Source organism: Zea mays, chromosome 9 (genome assembly GCF_902167145.1).
Source record: "Zea mays cultivar B73 chromosome 9, Zm-B73-REFERENCE-NAM-5.0, whole genome shotgun sequence".
In the NCBI taxonomy this organism is placed as follows: Eukaryota; Viridiplantae; Streptophyta; class Magnoliopsida; order Poales; family Poaceae; genus Zea; species Zea mays.
The window spans coordinates 117,057,245-117,076,662 of NC_050104.1; positions in this window are offsets into that span (position 1 = coordinate 117,057,245).

The following is a 19,418-nucleotide window of genomic DNA, read 5'->3' on the forward strand; positions in this document are numbered from 1 at the left end:
CAGATGAGTTCAGTTTCTTATCAGTTGCTATACTGCATGAATAAAGGAGTTAGCGATTAATCAATGGAGTCCTACTTCCTTGATTCCTAGGAAACTTCACAGAAATAGCAAAACAAATGACAACACCCAGAAACAAGCACATAACCAGTATAGTGCTATGTTTTTACCGCATGAAACCATAATTTTTCATTTTCCTTATCGATCACACAATGTGCTTCTAGGAAAGTATAGTCCGAAAATATTTTAAGTCATTGGAACTTATACACTCTTAAGCATGTACTAGATATGTGCCTGTCATTACCATAAGAATTAAAAATTAGTATAAAATATAGATACGGAATGATAAACATTACTATGATATGCAAAATCCGTGTGATAAAATATCACCGTAACACTAATAAAATATTGACGACATATATGTTGCCCGATACTCTAATAAGATCCTACTCTTTCTTTTGTCGGTTGACAAAAATAGCAGCAGAGTACTCCAATAACTTGTTGTTCCTTTGTTTTCTCGGTTGAGAAAAAAACTGCAGGGTACTCAATAACCTGTCAACTATATGACAACAACAAATTTAAACAAAACACTGCAAATACATAAGACCAGTGAATAGACCAGGTTGCATACAGCAGTAACAAAACACCTGATGGTCTTAGACCGACTCCAACAGATTACCCAAAGTTTACCCATATGTAATGTTTTGTACTGTTCTGCACTGTAGACTGCATTGCTCGCAGAATGAAGTTTGAATATAGTATGAAGATGGGTAAACTGCTGAATATAGTCTTGTGTATCTTGTGTAAAATATGGACAAACAAACAAGACATGAATGCTGCCAGAAAAAAAGTAGTAGCACATTGCTGGCCATACCAACATATTACACTCCAACGTAACAGACATAAAAATATGGAAGAGTACGATAGTAACATTGCGAACTTAACAGATACAATAATGCCACACCCTAGTAGCAATATTACTTTGACTACTGAATCTGAGCACAACTCAGATCCTAATAGCTTTGATCTTTTTCTTTGGAGTAATATTTTTGACAAGTCTCCTAACTGTCCTCGGTGGGGATTCAGAACAAACAGCATTTTTTTTTCTCGAAAACGCAGGAGAGCTGCATTTCATTAAAATAAGAAGGTGAGCCCCAAAATGGGGCGGTACAAACAACATTTGTTGAAGGGGGATTAGCTGCCCCTCTTGTGATGAAGCAGCAACTTCAACTGACTGAAGAATGTGTGGTATATGTTCAAGCGAACAACCATGACTTCCACTTGCTGTTGACGAAAGTAGTGCTAGCTGTTGCGATGAAGACTCAGGAACTTCAAAATAAGGTCCGGGGCAGACGACTGATCCATGGCCGGCGACCTTGAAACAAGGAATCGAAAGGAAGAACCGAGCGCAGGGAAACGAGCAACGAGCAACAGAGGAAGAGGAATGGATACTCACTTCGATCCATTTTACAAAACGGGGCCAAATGAATCTGTTCATCTGTCTTCTATCCACAAGTTAACAGCCAGGCTTCAAGGGCAAAAAAACACGCGACGATAGCAGAACACCAGAGTTGCAGGTGTTATAATACTATAACAAGGCGTTTGGATCATTTTAGAGGATTTAGAATTCACTTAATAAAGTAACGTATTCAGTTTCGAAATTGACATTCCACCACTTTCCAAAGTTCTGATATAAGCTTATCTCAAATTCATAACGTGGAGGATGTGAAATGATTTTATGTATTACTAGAATTTGTTTCCACTCTGTAGCTTACAAGACGATCTTCAACTCACTCCTTTATAGTAAAAATGTAGCACATAAATATCTCCGACATCTTGCTAATAATAGTATACTAATATATTTTGCATAAAACCGAATTATTTTAATTGATATGTACCTAAATTACTATTATTAAAATGAAATTCAATTCCAATGATCCAAACGGAGCATAAGTGTAATTGCTACTATGAGAGGACTAATTTTACGAAGCCTACTCTTCGGGATATCGTCGTTCCAAATAACTCCATCCAACCAGCATTGAAGAGTACAATAAATTGACAACATTTCTAAATTTGTACAAGCGGTCTACACAGATCACAAGTTTGATTATGAGCATCTTTTTGGGCCATTTTTGTGCAAAATATATATGGGTCTTGCATGACGGTGTTGAGAATCAGAGTCGAAGGATATATAAAGCAAGCCAAGTTACTAAGAAAGAGAAGATCGTAGAAGTGTGCTTACATCATAGATAAAGTCACACCCGAATTTAAAATTTAAAGCCAGATGCGTCTCATATAATGACCAAGTGTATAGAGATAAATGTCATAATCATTATTACATAGTGGAAGAGTCTTACAAAAATAAATGATAACAATAAAGCAAACTAAATAATTATTCCTTGGCGCCATCAAGCTGACTAGGAGACGTCACCTAGATTAGCTCGTACTCCTCATTGTAGGCCTCCTCCATGACCACCTGTTCTTCTCCTGTGAGAGGGTTTATATGTCGCAAAGGTGAGCTCACAAAAGATCATAGCTCAACAAGTTGCGGGGAATAATATGCATGCACTCACCAAAGGTGGGAGCTCATGTGAAGTGTAAGGCTGATCAACAAATAATGGTTAAAACTGAGCATTGCTTTTAATAAGTTGGTCAAATTTTATTAGCAGTTACGAAATGTAAGTATATACCAAGCCAGAGTAATAATAGATCAAAATTAATAATCTATACTATAATTAAAGCACCAGTTTCAACGGTTGTCGTGTGTCATGTTTTTACAAAAAAACCCTTGTACTTCTTCCCATCAACCCGCAAAAAAACGGCTGCGGCATACTCCACCAGCCTACAACTAACCTCCGCCACGCATGCCGCTGCAACTAACCTCCACCGCATGTGCTTCCCATCCCGCGCTCCACGCATGGTGCGGCTGCAATGCAACTAACCTTCGCCGCATGCGCTTCCCACCCCGCGCTCCACGCATGCAGCGGCTGCGCGCTCGTTAAATCTTCTCTTCAGTTCTGCGTTTCTCTCTCTCCCGCCCTGGATTTGCTAAGTCTTTGTTTGATGTTGCTTTTCAAGCCGGTAAACCCTTCACTGTTGTCTTTTCTCCTCTCTCGATTAATCGCTTCCTCCACCGAGGCAAAGAAGCACAACCTAGATCGCCGGAGGCGAGCGGCGATCTCACCAGCTCCGAGCAGCAGCAGGTAACGAATCTCCACCGCACTTCCTCTCTGTCCCACTTCAATTGGTGATTTCTTCCGTCGGCCATCTTATATTCCACCAAATCAAAAAGCCCATGCGTGGATCCGATCCTGATCGGCGGGATTATACGTACGTATTTTTTCCGTCAGAACGGATCAGATTCTTCGTGACGAGGTGACACAACATGGAAATGGCTAGCGTCATTTTATTTATTCAACTGGTGGAATATAAAAATGGCCGCGAGAAAGTACACCTTTTGCATTCGTATAAAAATTGTATATTGCACGGGTAATCAATATTCTATTGTTTTTGGTATTATCACAACAAATAATGTTGTCCATTTTCAATTTTGAAATGATGAAATATGAAATGAGATATATGATTTAATATGTGATCTTATTCATAGGCGAGACGGATGACGTCCTACAATCGTGGTCTCTTTCTTTTAATGACTGGAATGTATATTTGTCAGCGTTTCGAGACCGGGGGGGTCCCTTAGCCGACGAGTGAGATGTCGCTGCGTGCCCCAGCCCAGATGGGTCGGCGCGAGGCCGAGCGCGAAGGGGGGAGAAAGGTGGCCGGAGACGGCCGTGAGAGAGGTGGAAATCCCGCGGCCTTCGTGTTCGTCCCGCGCCCAGGTCGGGTGCGCTTGCAGTAGGGGGTTACAAGCGTCCACGCGGGAGAGGGAGCGAGCGGCCTCACACGAGCGCCTGTCTCGTCCTCGTCCCCACGCGGCCAACCTTTTGTAAGAGGGCCCTGGTCCTTCCTTTTATAGGCGTAAGGAGAGGACCCAGGTGTACAATGGGGGTGTAGCAGAGTGCTACGTGTCTAGCGGAGGGGAGCTAGCGCCCTAAGTACATGCCATCGTGGCAGCCGGAGAGGTTTTGGCACCCGGTTCGTGTGATGTCGTGGCCGTCGGAGGAGCGCCGGAACCTGGCGGAAGGACAGCTGTCGGGGCTGTCGAGTCCTTGCTGACGTCCTCTTGCTTCTGTAAGGGGGCGGAGAGCTGCCGTCGTCAGGGAGTGTGCGGGGCGCCATCATTGCCTATCTGGCGGAGCGAGCCAGATGGGACGTCGGTCTTGTTCCCCGTAGCCTGAGTCAGCTTGGGGTAGGGTAATGATGGCGCCTCCTGTTGACGTGGCCGGCCCACGCCCTAGGTTGGGCGATGTGGAGGCTCCTCCGAGGTCGAGGTTGAGTCTGTCTTCCGTGGCCGTGGTCGAGTCCGAGCCCCTGGGTCGGGCGAGGCGGAGACCGTCGGCTGAGGCCAGGACTGAGTCCGAGCCCTGGGGTCGGGCGAGGCGGAGTTCGTCGTCTTCCGGGGCTGAGCCCTAGTCCGAGCCCTGGGTCGGGCGGAGCGGAGTTCGCCGTCTTCCGGGGCTTAGCCCGAGTCCGAGCCCTGGGTCGGGCGGAGCGGAGTTCGCCGTCTTCAGGGGCTGAGCCCAAGTCCAAGCCCTGGGTCGGGCGGAGCGGAGTTCGCCGTCTTCCGGGGCTTAGCCCGAGTCCGAGCCCTAGGTCAGGCGGAGCGGAGTTCGCCGTCTTCCGGGGCTTAGCCCGAGTCCGAGCCCTGGGTCGGGCGAAGCGGAGCTTCCTATGGTGCCTGAGGTCGGGCCTGACTGTCTGTCAGCCTCACTCTGTCAAGTGGCACTGCAGTCGGTGCGGCGCAGGCGGCGCTGTCTTTCTGTTAGGTCGGTCAGTGGAGCGGCGAAGTGACGGCGGTCACTTCGGCTCTGTCGACTGAAGGGCGCGCGTCAGGATAAAGGTGTCAGGCCACCTTTGCATTAAATGCTCCTGCGATTTGGTCGGTCGGCGTGGCGATTTAGTCAGGGTTGCTTCTTGGCGAAGACAGGGCCTCGGGCGAGCCGGAAGTATGTTCGTCGCTGGAGGGGGGCCTCGGGCGAGACGGAGATCCTCCGGGGTCGGCTGCCCTTGTCCGAGGCTAGGCTCGGGCGAGGCACGATCGAGTCCCTCGAATGGACCGATCCCTGACTCAATCGCACCCATCAGGCCTTTGCAGCTTTGTGCTGATGGGTGTTACCAGCTGAGAATTAGGAGTCTTGAGGGTACCCCTAATTATGGTCCCCGACAGTAGCCCCCGAGCCTCGAAGGGAGTGTTATCACTCGCTTGGAGGCTTTTGTCGCACTTTTTCGCAAGGGGACCAGCCTTTCTCGGTTGCGTTTTGTTCCGGTGGGTGCACGCGAGCGCACCCGCCGGGTGTAGCCCCCGAGGCCTCGGAGGAGTGGTTTGATTCCTCCGAGGTCTTAATGCCTCACGCAATGCTTTGACTGGTCTGGTCATTCCCTCATGCGAGCTGGCCGTAGCCCGGGTGCACGGTCGGGTCCCAAGTTCTCGGGCTGGTATGTTGACGCTGTCAACGGTTTGGCCGGAGCCGGGTTTGCGAGAGCAGCCCCCGAGCCTCTGCATAGGGCGAGAGGACGGTCAGGGTCAGACTCGACTTTTTTACATACGCCCCTGCGTCGCCTTTCCTCAAGGAGGAGGGGGGGAAGCGCCATGTTGCCCTCGGAGGGCCCCGAACATGGTGTCTCCGGTGAGCTGCTGGCGGGTAATCCGAGTGGACGTCCGTGCCCCATTCGCTAGGGGTCGGCTAGAGGCCCAGAGGCGCGCCCAAAAGTACCTGCGGGTGATCTGCCGGACCCGGTCCCCTGTCGACGGGGTCCGAGGGCTTGATGCCTCCCTCTGATGGGATTCCGTTACAAGATCGTTCCCGCTGGTCTCGGAAATGTCCTAGGGTACCTCGGGAGCGTAGCCCGAGCCTTGGTTATGTATCGAACGTACCCATGGTCATCCCTCGCTCTGTGTCTGAGGCGGCTGTGAACCTTTCGAGGGCCAGCCTTCGAACCCCTGATCAGTAGTGGGCACGGAGCCCGAGTAGCCTGAGGCGGTCGTTGAACCCTTCCGAGGGGCCGGCCTTCGAACCTCTGACCAGTAGTGGGTGCGGAGCCCACGCGCTCTGAGGCGGCTGTTGAACCCCTCCGAGGGGCCAGCCTTCGAACCTCTGATCAGTAGGGAGGCTCGGAGCCTGGTTCCTTCACGGGGAAGGATCCTTTTCGGGGTATCCCCCTTTCCCGGTCCCTGTTGTAAGAGAGAGAAAGAGGAAAAGGAAAAGGATACGAATTTGAACGACGCGGCGTACCTTTTTTGACGCGGTCATTATGGCGAAGGCGAAGCGTTGCTTGCTTCTCCTGCCAGGGGCGCCGCCTGTCCCGTCGCGAAGTTAATGCGACGAGGCGTGCGGTTCGTGGGGCGGCCGTTGCGCGTGCGCGAGCCGTTCGCGGAACGGAACACGGGAGCGTCGTCTCTACGCTGTGAGAGAGGGTTCTCTCGCTGCCCCCGGATGGGACGTAAGCCTGGCTGATGACGTGACCGCTACTCCTGCCCGCCTGCCACCGCCATTACTGCCAGCCTATTTTTGGCCGCATTGACCGTCGCGCCAGGCTGGCGCTGCTAGGTCGTGCGTAGGGTTGCCTCGAGTCGCGGTACTGGTTCCGCAGTCGAGGAGGCGTGGCAGTGGCGCGAGTGGCGGTGCAGTTGCTCGCACGTAGCATCCGGCGCACCGGTTGCATGACGTGTGGGCCTGGGCTTCCATGCTGGGCGCGATGGAAGTCGGAGAGGTGCACCCACTTGGTGCGGTTGCATGCCGCCTGCATGGCTGCCCGCCCTTTCACCCGCTGGTCTAGGCAAAAGTGGAGGGACGCTTGTAACCGCTGGACGGTTGCATGCACCGCGCTCGGCGGTTTGGCTTCTCCCGCCCTAGGCCGGCTTGCATGACGCGTGGGGCCCAGCCCCCGCGCCGTAGGGGGAGGACCTTGGAGCGTGCTGGAGAAGACTCAGCCCATGACGGCTGGGGATGCAAGTAGGGAGAGTCGTCTTTAAAAGGAGGGTGACCCCCTTGAAAGGTGACCATGTCTTCGCGCTCCCTTATGCATCGTGTCTTTCCACCTTCCGAGCCCCGGATGGGGGATGTCCGCAGTCTTTCCGCCTTGTCATTGGAGGAACGCAACTCCGCGGGAGTTGGTACCTTTCAGCCATCGTTCGACTTCAAGGATTTTCATCATGCAGCCCGGTTGCACCCCTCCGCCGGCGGTCACCCAAGATGGTGACCTCCAGTTCGATGGCGGGGGAAAGCAATCCGGGCCGCGGCCTCTGCCCCTCCCTCAGCCTCAAGGATTTTCATCACCAGTGCTGGGGAGGGGAGAGTGTCGAGTTGGGGTCGGCCCCTGCGTGGGCGGTGGCCCGCTCCTTCCCTCAGTGATCGGAGGGAAGGGCAGTTGCTGTCCGTGGTGCTGGCAGCTGCCGCGTGCCTGGCTCTCGGACCCGAGTGGCTTCGAAGCTGCTCTCGGCGCCGGCTTCCGCCACGGCAGCTGGAAGAGGTTCTTCCGCCGACGAGATAGCCGGGGCCGCCTACGGACCGACCTCCAACTCTACGGCCTTCTGCCCGTCCTTGCCTCACGAGTTTGGGCATGGGCGGGGGCCTCCTGGCAGCAGCATCCGCCCTGAGGTCATCGCTGCCGCTGTTCGGCCCCCCAGAGCAGAAGTCGTCGTCGTCGCCGCTGCTGGAGCGGGTGACGGCGTGCTGTTCGTCGGTCTTCTGTTGCTCCGCAGGCCCCCCCATCGAGTGGGGTTGTTCGTACCTGCGGAGGTGGAACCGGAGTTCCGTTTGTAATGGCACTTTGGATGCCAGTGTTTTTGTTCATTGTGGCTGTCGAGGCCTGAACATGTATGTATTTTTGGCACGGAGCTGTGTTTTTTCCTCATTTTCTAGCACTAAGTCTCGCCTGTTGGTTGTCTGAACCGCTTCACCAAGCGTGAGTCGCCCCGTGTAAAGGTGACGAGTGAGGTATCCGTATCCCAGAGGCGTAGGAGTCCCTCGGCTCGGTCAGCCTTGTTGTCCGAGGCTTCTCTTGCCTAGTTAAAGGAACCCCTCGGCCGCTCTTCGATGAGCCGAGGCCAGGGGTAGCGGTGTCAGCACGGACAGAGGCGGAGTTGGCTCGAAAAAGAAGACTTGGTCGACCGGAGCCTGGCCGGGTCGTCCGTTAGTGGGACCGACGCCGGAATTGATCTGCCGAGGCCTCGGGCCGGGCTGATGTCCTCGGAGGACAGCTGGCCGAGGCCTCAGGGTGACCAGCCGAGCCGCCCGCTCGGGCCGGACTTTCGGAGGAGACCCGGGCGGCGATGGCCCGGGCGTGATGATGAAGCTGTCCTTCAGAGTGGAGATCCTCGGACCGCGTCGCCGTCCGAGGCTAGGTCGGGCCTCGCCGAAGGTGTTGTTGACGCCGAGGGTGCTGCGGCTCCCTTCAACTGTCCAGATCCGAGCCTGCAGGATCGGATTGTCTTGTAGTGTGTGTTTTTTTGCGGCCGCCGAGGCCCAAACACACCCTCGCCGTGTTGTAAAGCTGCGCTTCTTTTCCTCTTGTTTCGAGTATCTGGACTTTTTCGTCGGTAACAGAATTGTCTGTGCGAGCGAGAGTTGCTTTTCACGGAAGGTGATGAGTGAGGTATCCGTATCCCGGAGGCGTAGGAATCCCTCAACTCGGTCGGCCTTGCTGCTTACACGCGCTCTTGCCTGTCCATGGGGTTCTATCACCGACATAGTTGAGAAGGCCCGAAGAACCGCTTCGGCAGAGGAGCTTTCGAACGTGAAGACTTGTTCGGTCCGCGGAATCACTTATCCGAGCGTGAGTTACTTATCGCAGAAGGTGATGAGTGAGGCATCCGTATCCCGGAGGCGTAGGAGTCCCTCGGCTCGGTCAGCCTTGGCTGCTTACGTGTACTCCGCCGTTTTCAGGATCCACTTTCGAAGTAGTCGAAAAGCACAAAAGACATTCCGGCAGAAAGGGTCCTTTTTCGAGGAAAAAATTCGACGCAGAGTGGGTCCCTCCCCCTTTTAGCCCCCGAGGGAGGGTCGGGCTTTGCCGAGGCAAGGCTGACCCTTCCTTGACGACTAAACTTTGCGTGGGAGCGAGGTATATGAACAACTTGAAAACATCTTAAGGGTAGAAGCGACGTAGTTGTTGGATGTTCCAAGCGTTGCTGTAGATCTCGCCTTGGCTGTTGGCCAGCTTGTACGTTCCGGGCTTCAGAACTTTGGCGATGACGAACGGCCCTTCCCAGGGAGGCGTGAGTTTGTGCCGCCCTCGGGCGTCTTGTCGCAGCCGAAGCACCAGGTCGCCCACCTGGAGGTCTCGGGACTGAACCCCTCGGGCGTGGTAGCGTCGCAGGGACTGTTGGTACCGCGTCGAGTGTAGTAAGGCCTTGTCCCGAGCCTCTTCCAGCTGGTCCAGCGAGTCTTCTCGACTAGCTTGGTTGCTTTGGTCGGCGTAGGCCCTCGTCCTTGGGGATCCGTATTCTAAGTTTGTGGGCAAGATGGCCTCGGCCCCATAGACTAGAAAGAACGGCGTGAAGCCCGTGGCTCGGCTCGGTGTTGTCCTCAGACTCCAGACCACCGAGGGGAGTTCCCTCATCCATCGCTTGCCGAACTTGTTGAGGTCGTTGTAGATCCGAGGCTTGAGTCCTTGTAGAATCATGTCGTTGGCACGCTCTACTTGCCCATTCGTCATGGGGTGAGCCACGGCGGCCCAGTCCACCCGGATGTGGTGATCCTCGCAGAAGTCCAGGAACTTTTTGCCGGTGAACTGGGTGCCGTTGTCGGTGATGATGGAGTTCGGGACCCCGAAACGATGGATGATGTTGGTGAAGAACGCCACCGCGTGCTCGGACCTGATGCTGTTTAGGGGTCGGACCTCGATCCACTTGGAGAATTTGTCGATGGCGACCAGCAGGTGCGTGTAGCCCCCGGGTGCCTTCTGCAAGGGGTCGACGAGGTCCAGACCCCACACAACAAAAGGCCAGGTGATGGGTATCGTCTGCAGAGCCTGAGCAGGCAGGTGGGTCTGCCTTGCGTAGAATTGACACCCTTCGCAGGTGCGGACAATTCTAGCGGCGTCGGCCACCGCCGTCGGCTAGTAGAAACCTTGTCGGAAGGCGTTTTCGACAAGGGCTCGAGGTGCCGCGTGATGGCCGCAAGCCCCCGAGTGTATCTCTCGTAGGAGTTCCTGACCTTCGGTGATTGAAATGCATCGCTGGAGGATACCTGAGGGGCTCCGGTGGTAGAGCTCCTTCCCATCTCCTAGCAAGACGAACGACTTGGCGCGCCGCGCCAACCGCCGAGCTTCGGCTCGGTCGAGGGGGAGCTCTCCTCGGTGGAGATATTTCAGGTACGGGGTCTGCCAGTTTTGATTAGGCGTGACCCCGCTTCGCTCCTCCTCGACGCGAAGTGCCTCACCCTCGGGTGCTGAGGGTGCCTCGGGCTGAACCGAGGGTGCCTCGGGCCGTACCGAGGATGCCTCGGACTGAGCCGAGGGTACCTCGGGCTGGGCCGAGGGTGCCTCGGGCTCGGGCGTGTCGTTGATCTTGATGGAGGGTTGATGCAGGTCTCGGGAGAAGATGTCCGGGGGAACCGTTGTTCGCCCCGAGGCTATTTTAGCCAGCTCGTCCGCAGTCTCGTTGTAGCGCCGGGCGATGTGGTTGAGCTCGAGCCCGTAGAACTTGTCTTCCAGGCACCGAACCTCATCGCAGTAGGCCTCCATCTTCGGGTCGCGGCAGTGGGAGTTCTTCATGACTTGGTCGATGACGAGCTGCGAGTCACCGCGAGCGTCGAGGCGTCGGACCCCTAGCTCGATGGCGATCTGCAACCCGTTGACCAGAGCCTCGTACTCAGCCACATTGTTGGACGCCGGGAAATGGAGGTGTAGCACATAGCGTAGGTGCTTCCCGAGGGGCGAGATGAAGAGTAGGCCTGCGCCGGCTCCTGTCTTCATCAGCGACTCGTCGAAGAACATGGTCCAGAGTTCCGGCTGGATCCGAGCTGTTGGGAGCTGGGTGTCGACCCATTCAGCCACGAAATCCGCCAAGACCTGGGACTTGATGGCCTTCCGAGAGGCGAACGAGATTGTTTCGCCCATGATTTCCACCGCCCACTTCACGATTCTACCCGAGGCCTCTCGGCACTGGATGATCTCCCCCAGGGGGAAGGATGACACCACAGTTACCGGATGAGACTCGAAGTAGTGTCGCAACTTTTGCCGCGTTAGGATCACCGTGTACAGCAGCTTCTGAACTTGTGGGTAGCGGGTTTTGGTCTCGGACAGTACCTCGCTAATGAAGTAGACTGGCCTCTGGACGGGCAATGCATGCCCCTCTTCTCGTCTCTCAACCACAATCGCGGCGCTAACCACCTGAGTGGTCGCGGCGACGTAGATCAAGAGGGCTTCTCCGGCAGCTGGGGGCACCAAGATAGGCGCATTCGTGAGGAGCGCCTTCAGGTTCCTGAGGGCCTCCTCGGCCTTAGGGGTCCAAGTGAAGCACTCGGCCTTCCTTAAGAGGTGGTACAGAGGCAGACCTCTTTCGCCGAGGCATGAGATGAAGCGGCTCAGGGCCGCAAGACATCCCATGACCCTCTGTACGCCCTTCAAGTCCTTGATGGGCCCCATGCTGGTGATGGATGCGATCTTCTCCGGGTTGGCTTCGATGCCTCGCTCGGAGACGATGAACCCCAAGAGCATGCCTTGGGGTACCCCGAAGACACACTTTTCAGGATTGAGCTTCACGCCTTTCGCCTTGAGACATCGGAATGTCACTTCAAGGTCGGAAAGGAGGTCGGAGGCTTTCTTCGTCTTGACTACGATGTCATCGATGTAGGCCTCGACTGTCCGGCCAATGTGTTCGCCGAACACATGGTTCATGCACCGCTGGTACGTCGCACCCGCATTCCTCAAGCCGAACGGCATGGTGACATAGCAGTACATGCCGAAGGGTGTGATGAAAGAAGCGAGCTGGTCGGACTCTTTCATCATGATTTGGTGATACCCTGAGTAGGCATCGAGGAAAGACAGGGTTTCGCACCCAGCAGTGGAATCCACGATTTGATCGATGCGAGGCAGAGGGTAGGGAACCTTCGGACATGCTTTGTTTAGACCAGTGTAGTCTACACACATCCGCCATTTCCCTCCTTTCTTTCTCACAAGCACAGGGTTGGCAAGCCATTCGGGATGGAATACCTCTTTGATGAACCCTGCCGCCATTAGCTTGTGGATCTCCTCGCCTATGGCTCTGTGCTTTTCTTCGTCGAATCGGCGCAGAGCCTGCTTGACGGGTCGGGCTCCGGCTCGGATATCCAGCGAGTGCTCGGCGACATCCCTCGGTATGTCGGGCATGTCCGAGGGACTCCATGCGAAAACGTCGGCGTTTGCGCGAAGAAAGTCGACAAGCACTGCTTCCTATTTGGGATCGAGCTCGGAGCCGATCCGGATCTGCTTGGAGGCGTCGCCGCTGGGGTCGAGGGGACGAACTTAACCGTCTCCGCTGGCTCGAAGTTGCCGGTGTGACGCTTCACGTCCGGCACCTCCTTAGAGAGGCTCTCCAGGTCGGCGATGAGGGCCTCGGGTTCGGCGAGGGCCTCGGCGTACTCCACGCACTCGACGTCGCATTCGAACGCGTGTCGGTACGTGGGGCCGACGGTGATGACCCCGTTGGGGCCCGGCATCTTGAGCTTGAGGTAGGTGTAGATGGGGACGGCCATGAACTTCGCATAGCATGGCCTCCCCAGTACTGCGTGTGAAAGGGAAATGTGCCCTTGGGCCATTTCTAAGTATTTTGGTGATTGAATGCAAACACAAGTGCTTAAATGTGAATTTATGCCCATGGATGAACAAAGTGCAAATCATGAGTAAAGGTATGTTTCTAAGCCTTAGTACATTGGTTTTGTGTACTAATATACTTGTCTAAGTGTTAGAAACAGAAAGAAAAAGAAAAGAAGAAAGGTGCAAAGACTTGGCTGTGTACAGCCAAGACTCAGCTCGGTCTGGCACACCGGACTGTCCGGTGGTGCACCGGACAGTGTCCGGTGCGCCAGGCTGACACGGCGCAAAGTGGCCACTCTCGGGAATTCGCCGACGGCGTACGGTTATAATTCACCGGACTGTCCGGTGTGCACCGGACTGTCCGGTGAGCCAACGGTCGCCCGAGCCAACAGTCGGCCGCGGAATCTGCGCGCGACACGTGGTCTGGCCAACGGTCGGAAGGGGGCACCGGACTGTCCGGTGTGCACCAGACATGTCCGGTGCGCCAACGGCTCCCAGATCTGCAACGGTCGGCTGCGCTGGTTAAGGAAGGAAATCGGGCACCGGACAGTGTCCGGTGTGCACCGGACTGTCCGGTGCGCCCGACGACAGAAGGCAAGGATGGCCTTCCAGATTTGTTCTCAACGGCTCCTAGCTGCCTTGGGGCTATAAAAGGGACCCCTAGGCGCATGGAGGAGGACACCAAGCATTCCTACAACATTCCTAAGCACCAAGACATCGATCTCGCGCATTCGTTTCATTGTGATAGCATATAAAGCTCTTGAGGAGTTGTGAACTCTTCGGTTTGTGTTGCGAGCTCTTGTTGCTACTTGTGTGCGTGTTGTTGCTCTGATCTTTTGAAGTCTTGTGTGCGTTGCTCATTCCCCCCTTGCTCTGTGTTTCTTTGTGAACTTCAATTGTAAGGGCGAGAGGCTCCAAGTTGTGGAGATTCCTCGCAAACGGGATTGAGAAAAAGCAAGCAAAACACCGTGGTATTCAAGTGGGTCTTTGGACCGCTTGAGAGGGGTTGATTGCAACCCTAGTCCGTTGGGACGCCACAACGTGGAGTAGGCAAGTGTTGTACTTGGCCGAACCACGGGATAACCACCGTGTCATCTCTGTGATTGATTTCTTGTGGTTTTTGTGTTTGACTCCTCTCTAGCCACTTGGCAATTATTGTGCTAACAATTAACCAAGTTTTTGTGGCTATAAGTTTAAGTTTTACAGGATCACCTATTCACCCCCCCCCTCTAGGTGCTCTCAATTGGTATCAGAGCCGTTCTCTTCAAGAAGGGACTAATCGCCCGAAGAAATGGATCCTAAGGGAAAGGGGATGGTGGTCGACAACAACGAGAAGGAGTCTATCTTCAACGAGCCGAAGAATGACAAGTCTACCGACTTGGGCTCAAGCCACAAGCGCAAAGATGGGAAGAAGAAGAAGACAAGGCGCATCAAGGAGATCGTCTACTACGACAGTGACGAATCCTCTTCTTCCCAAAAAGATGACGACAACGACTACCGGAAGACGGTCAATTCGAACTTTTCATTTGATTATTCTCGCATTCCACATAGTTCGAATTCTCATTTGCTTTCCATTCCTCTTGGCAAACCTCCACACTTCGATGGGGAGGACTACGGATTTTGGAGTCACAAAATGCGTAGTCATTTATTCTCTCTCCATCCAAGCATATGGGAGATTGTAGAGAATGGAATGAAATTTGATAGCTCGGATAGCCCTATGTTTATAAATGAACAGATTCATAAGAATGCACAAGCTACTACTGTGTTGCTAGCCTCCTTGTGCAGGGACGAGTACAACAAGGTGAGCGGCTTGGACAATGCCAAGCAGATATGGGACACCCTCAAGATTTCTCATGAGGGAAATGACGTTACCTTGCTTACCAAAACGGAGTTGGTGGAGGGCGAGCTTGGACGGTTCGCGATGATAAGGGGCGAGGAGCCAACTCAAACCTACAACCGGCTCAAGACCCTTATTAACAAAATAAGGAGCTACGGAAGCACGAGATGGACGGACCACGACGTCGTCCGACTAATGCTAAGGTCCTTTACCGTTCTTGATCCTCATTTGGTGAATAATATTCGTGAGAATCCCAGGTACACCAAAATGTCGCCCGAAGAAGTCCTAGGAAAATTCGTCAGCGGGCGAATGATGATCAAGGAGGCGAGGTACGTGGACGACGCCTTGAATGGACCAATCAACGAGCCGCAACCTCTTGCTCTCAAAGCAACAAGAAGCAAGGAGGCGCTACCTAGCAAGGTGGCACAGATTGAAGCGGCCGGACTTAATGATGAAGAGATGGCCCTAATCATCAAAAGATTCAAGACGGCGCTCAAGGGTCGCAAGGGACAGCCAAGCAAGACCAAAGCCAAAGGGAAGCGCTCATGCTTCAAATGCGGTAAGCTTGGTCATTTTATTGCTAACTGTCCCGACAATGATAGTGATCAGGACCAAGGGAACAAAAGGGAGAAGAAGAAGCATTACAAGAAGGCCAAGGGCGAGGCACATATCGGAAAGGAGTGGGATTCGGATTGCTCCTCCTCCGACTCCGACAATGAAGGACTCGCCGCCACTGCCTTCAACAAGTCATCCCTCTTCCCCAACGAGCGTCACACATGCCTTATGGCAAGGGAGAAGAAGGTATGTAATCAAAACAATGTCACTTATGATTCTTCCAGTGATGATGAGTCTAGTGATGATGAAATAGATTACTCTAGGTTGTTCAAGGGATTGGATAGAACTAAAGTAGATAAAATTAATGAATTGATTGATGCCTTGAATGAAAAAGATAGACTCTTAGAAAAACAAGAGGACCTTTTGTATGAAGAGCATGACAAATTTGTAGAGGCACAAAAGTCTTATGCTTTAGAAGTTAAAAGAAATGAAGTGCTTTCTAGTGAACTATCTTCTTGTCATGAAACCATTGCTACTTTAAAGAGTGTTAATGATGACTTAAATGCTAAACTAAAAGTAGCTAGTAAATCTAATTCTTGTGTAGAACATGTTGAGATTTGCACTAGGTGTAAAGATTTCGATGTTGATGCTTGTAGTGATCATTTAGTTTCAATTTCTAAATTAACTGAGGAATTGGCTAGTCTTAATGCCCAACTTAAGACTAGCAAGAATGAATTTGATAAACTAAAATTTGCAAGGGATGCCTACACGATCGGTAGACACCCCTCAATTAAGGATGGACTTGGCTTCAAGAGGGAAGCCAAGAACTTAACAAGCCATAAGGCTCCCATTCACGCTAAGGAGAAAGGGAAGGCCCCTATGGCTACTAGTGCTAAAAAGAACCATGCCTTTTTGTATCATAATAGGAGACAAACTAGAAATGCTTATAGGAGTTATAATGCGTACGATGATTTTTCTCATACTATGTTTGCTTCTAGTTCTTCATATGTGCATGATAGAAATGTTGGTAGAAGGGATGTTGTTCATAATATGCCTAGGAGAAATGTTGTTAATATTCCTAGGAAAGTTAATGAGCCTTCTACAATATATCATGCTTTGAATGCTTCCTTTGCAATTTGTAGAAAGGATAGAAAGGTAATTGCTAGGAAGTTAGGGGCAAAATGCAAGGGTGATAAAACTTGCATTTGGGTCCCTAAGGAAATTGTGACTAACCTTATAGGACCCAACAAGAGTTGGGTACCTAAGTCCCAAGCCTAAATTTGCCTTGCAGGTTTATGCATCCGGGGGTTCAAGCTGGATTATTGATAGCGGATGCACAAACCATATGACGGGGGAGAAGAAGATGTTCACCTCCTACGTCAAGAATAAGGATTCCCAAGATTCAATTATATTCGGTGATGGGAATCAAGGCAAGGTAAAAGGGTTAGGCAAAATTGCAATTTCTAATGAGCACTCTATCTCTAATGTGTTTTTAGTAGTCTCTTGGATATAATTTGCTATCTGTTAGTCAATTATGCAACATGGGGTATAACTGTCTATTTACAAATGTAGATGTGTCTGTCTTTAGAAGAAGTGATGGTTCACTAGCTTTTAAGGGTGTATTAGACGGCAAACTTTATTTAGTTGATTTTGCAAAAGAAGAGGCTGGTCTAGATGCATGCTTAATAGCTAAGACTAGCATGGGCTGGCTGTGGCATCGCCGCTTAGCACATGTGGGGATGAAGAACCTTCACAAGCTTCTAAAGGGAGAACATGTGATAGGTTTGACTAACGTGCAATTCAAAAAAGATAGACCTTGTGCAGCTTGTCAGGCAGGTAAACAGGTAGGAGGAGCGCATCACAGCAAGAATGTGATGACCACCTCAAGACCTCTGGAGCTGCTGCATATGGACCTCTTCGGACCCGTCGCCTATCTGAGTATATGAGGAAGTAAGTACGGTCTAGTTATTGTTGATGACTTTTCCCGCTTCACTTGGGTATTCTTTTTGCAGGATAAGTCTGAAACCCAAGGGACCCTCAAGCGCTTCCTCAGGAGAGCTCAAAATGAGTTTGAGCTCAAAGTGAAGAAGATAAGGAGCGACAACGGGTCCGAGTTCAAGAACCTTCAAGTGGAGGAGTTCCTTGAAGAGGAAGGGATCAAGCACGAGTTCTCCGCTCCCTACACACCACAGCAAAATGGTGTGGTAGAGAGGAAGAACAGGATGCTCATCGATATGGCGAGGACGATGCTAGGAGAGTTCAAGACCCCCGAGTGCTTTTGGACGGAAGCCGTGAACACGGCTTGCCACGCCATCAACAGGGTCTACCTTCATCGCCTCCTCAAGAAGACGTCTTATGAGCTACTAACCGGTAACAAACCCAATGTATCTTACTTTCGTGTATTTGGGAGCAAGTGCTACATTCTAGTGAAGAAGGGTAGAAATTCTAAATTTGCTCCCAAAGCTGTAGAAGGGTTTTTGTTAGGTTATGACTCAAATACAAAGGCGTATAGAGTCTTCAACAAATCATCGGGTTTGGTTGAAGTCTCTAGCGACGTTGTATTTGATGAGACTAATGGCTCTCCAAGAGAGCAAGTTGTTGATTGTGATGATGTAGATGAAGAAGATGTTCCAACGGCCGCGATACGAACCATGGTGACTGGAGACGTTCGGCCACAGGAACAAGATGAACGAGATCAACCTTCTTCCTCAACAACGGTGCATTCCCCAACTCAAGACGATGAACAGGTTCATCAGCAGGAGGCGTGTGATCAAGGGGGAGCACAAGATGATCATGTGATGGAGGAAGAAGCGCAACCGGCACCTCCAACCCAAGTTCGAGCGATGATTCAAAGGGATCATCCCGTCGACCAAATTCTGGGTGACATTAGCAAGGGAGTAACTACTCGGTCTCGATTAGTTAATTTTTGTGAACATTACTCCTTTGTCTCTTCTATTGAGCCTTTCAGGGTAGAAGAGGCCTTGCTAGATCCGGATTGGGTGTTGGCCATGCAGGAGGAGCTCAACAACTTCAAGCGCAATGAAGTTTGGACGCTGGTGCCTCGTCCCAAGCAAAATGTAGTGGGAACCAAGTGGGTGTTCCGCAACAAACAAGACGAGCACGGAGTGGTGACAAGGAACAAGGCTCGACTTGTGGCAAAAGGCTATGCCCAAGTCGCAGGTTTGGACTTTGAGGAGACGTTTGCTCCTGTGGCTAGGCTAGAATCAATTCGTATCTTGCTAGCATATGCCGCTCACCATTCTTTCAGGTTGTACCAAATGGATGTGAAGAGCGCTTTCCTCAATAGGCCAATCAAGGAGGAGGTGTACGTAGAGCAACCCCCTGGCTTCGAGGATGAACGGTACCCCGACCACGTGTGTAAGCTCTCTAAGGCGCTCTTTGGACTTAAGCAAGCCCCAAGAGCATGGTATGAATGCCTTAGAGATTTCTTAATTGCAAATGCTTTCATGGTTGGGAAAGCCGATCCAACTCTCTTCACTAAGACATGTGATGGTGATTTGTTTGTGTGTCAAATCTATGTCGATGACATAATCTTTGGTTCTACTAATAAAAAGTCTTGTGAAGAGTTTAGCAGGGTGATGACGCAGAAATTCGAGATGTCAATGATGGGCGAGTTGAACTACTTCCTTGGGTTCCAAGTGAAGCAACTCAAGGACGGCACCTTCATCTCTCAAACGAAGTACACGCAAGATCTACTGAAGCGGTTTGGGATGAAGGACGCCAAGCCCGCAAAGACTCCAATGGGAACCGACGGACACACCGACCTCAACAAAGGAGGTAAGTCCGTTGATCAAAAAGCATACCGGTCAATGATAGGGTCATTACTTTACTTATGTGCTAGTAGACCGGATATTATGCTTAGCGTATGCATGTGTGCTAGATTTCAATCCGATCCTAAGGAGTGTCACTTAGTGGCGGTGAAGCGAATCCTTAGATATTTAGTTGCTACGCCTTGCTTCGGGCTCTGGTATCCAAAGGGGTCTACCTTTGACTTGATTGGATATTCAGACTCCGACTACGCTGGATGTAAGGTCGATAGGAAGAGTACATCGGGGACGTGCCAATTCTTAGGAAGGTCCCTGGTGTCGTGGAACTCTAAGAAATAAACTTCCGTTGCCCTATCCACCGCTGAGGCCGAGTATGTTGCCGC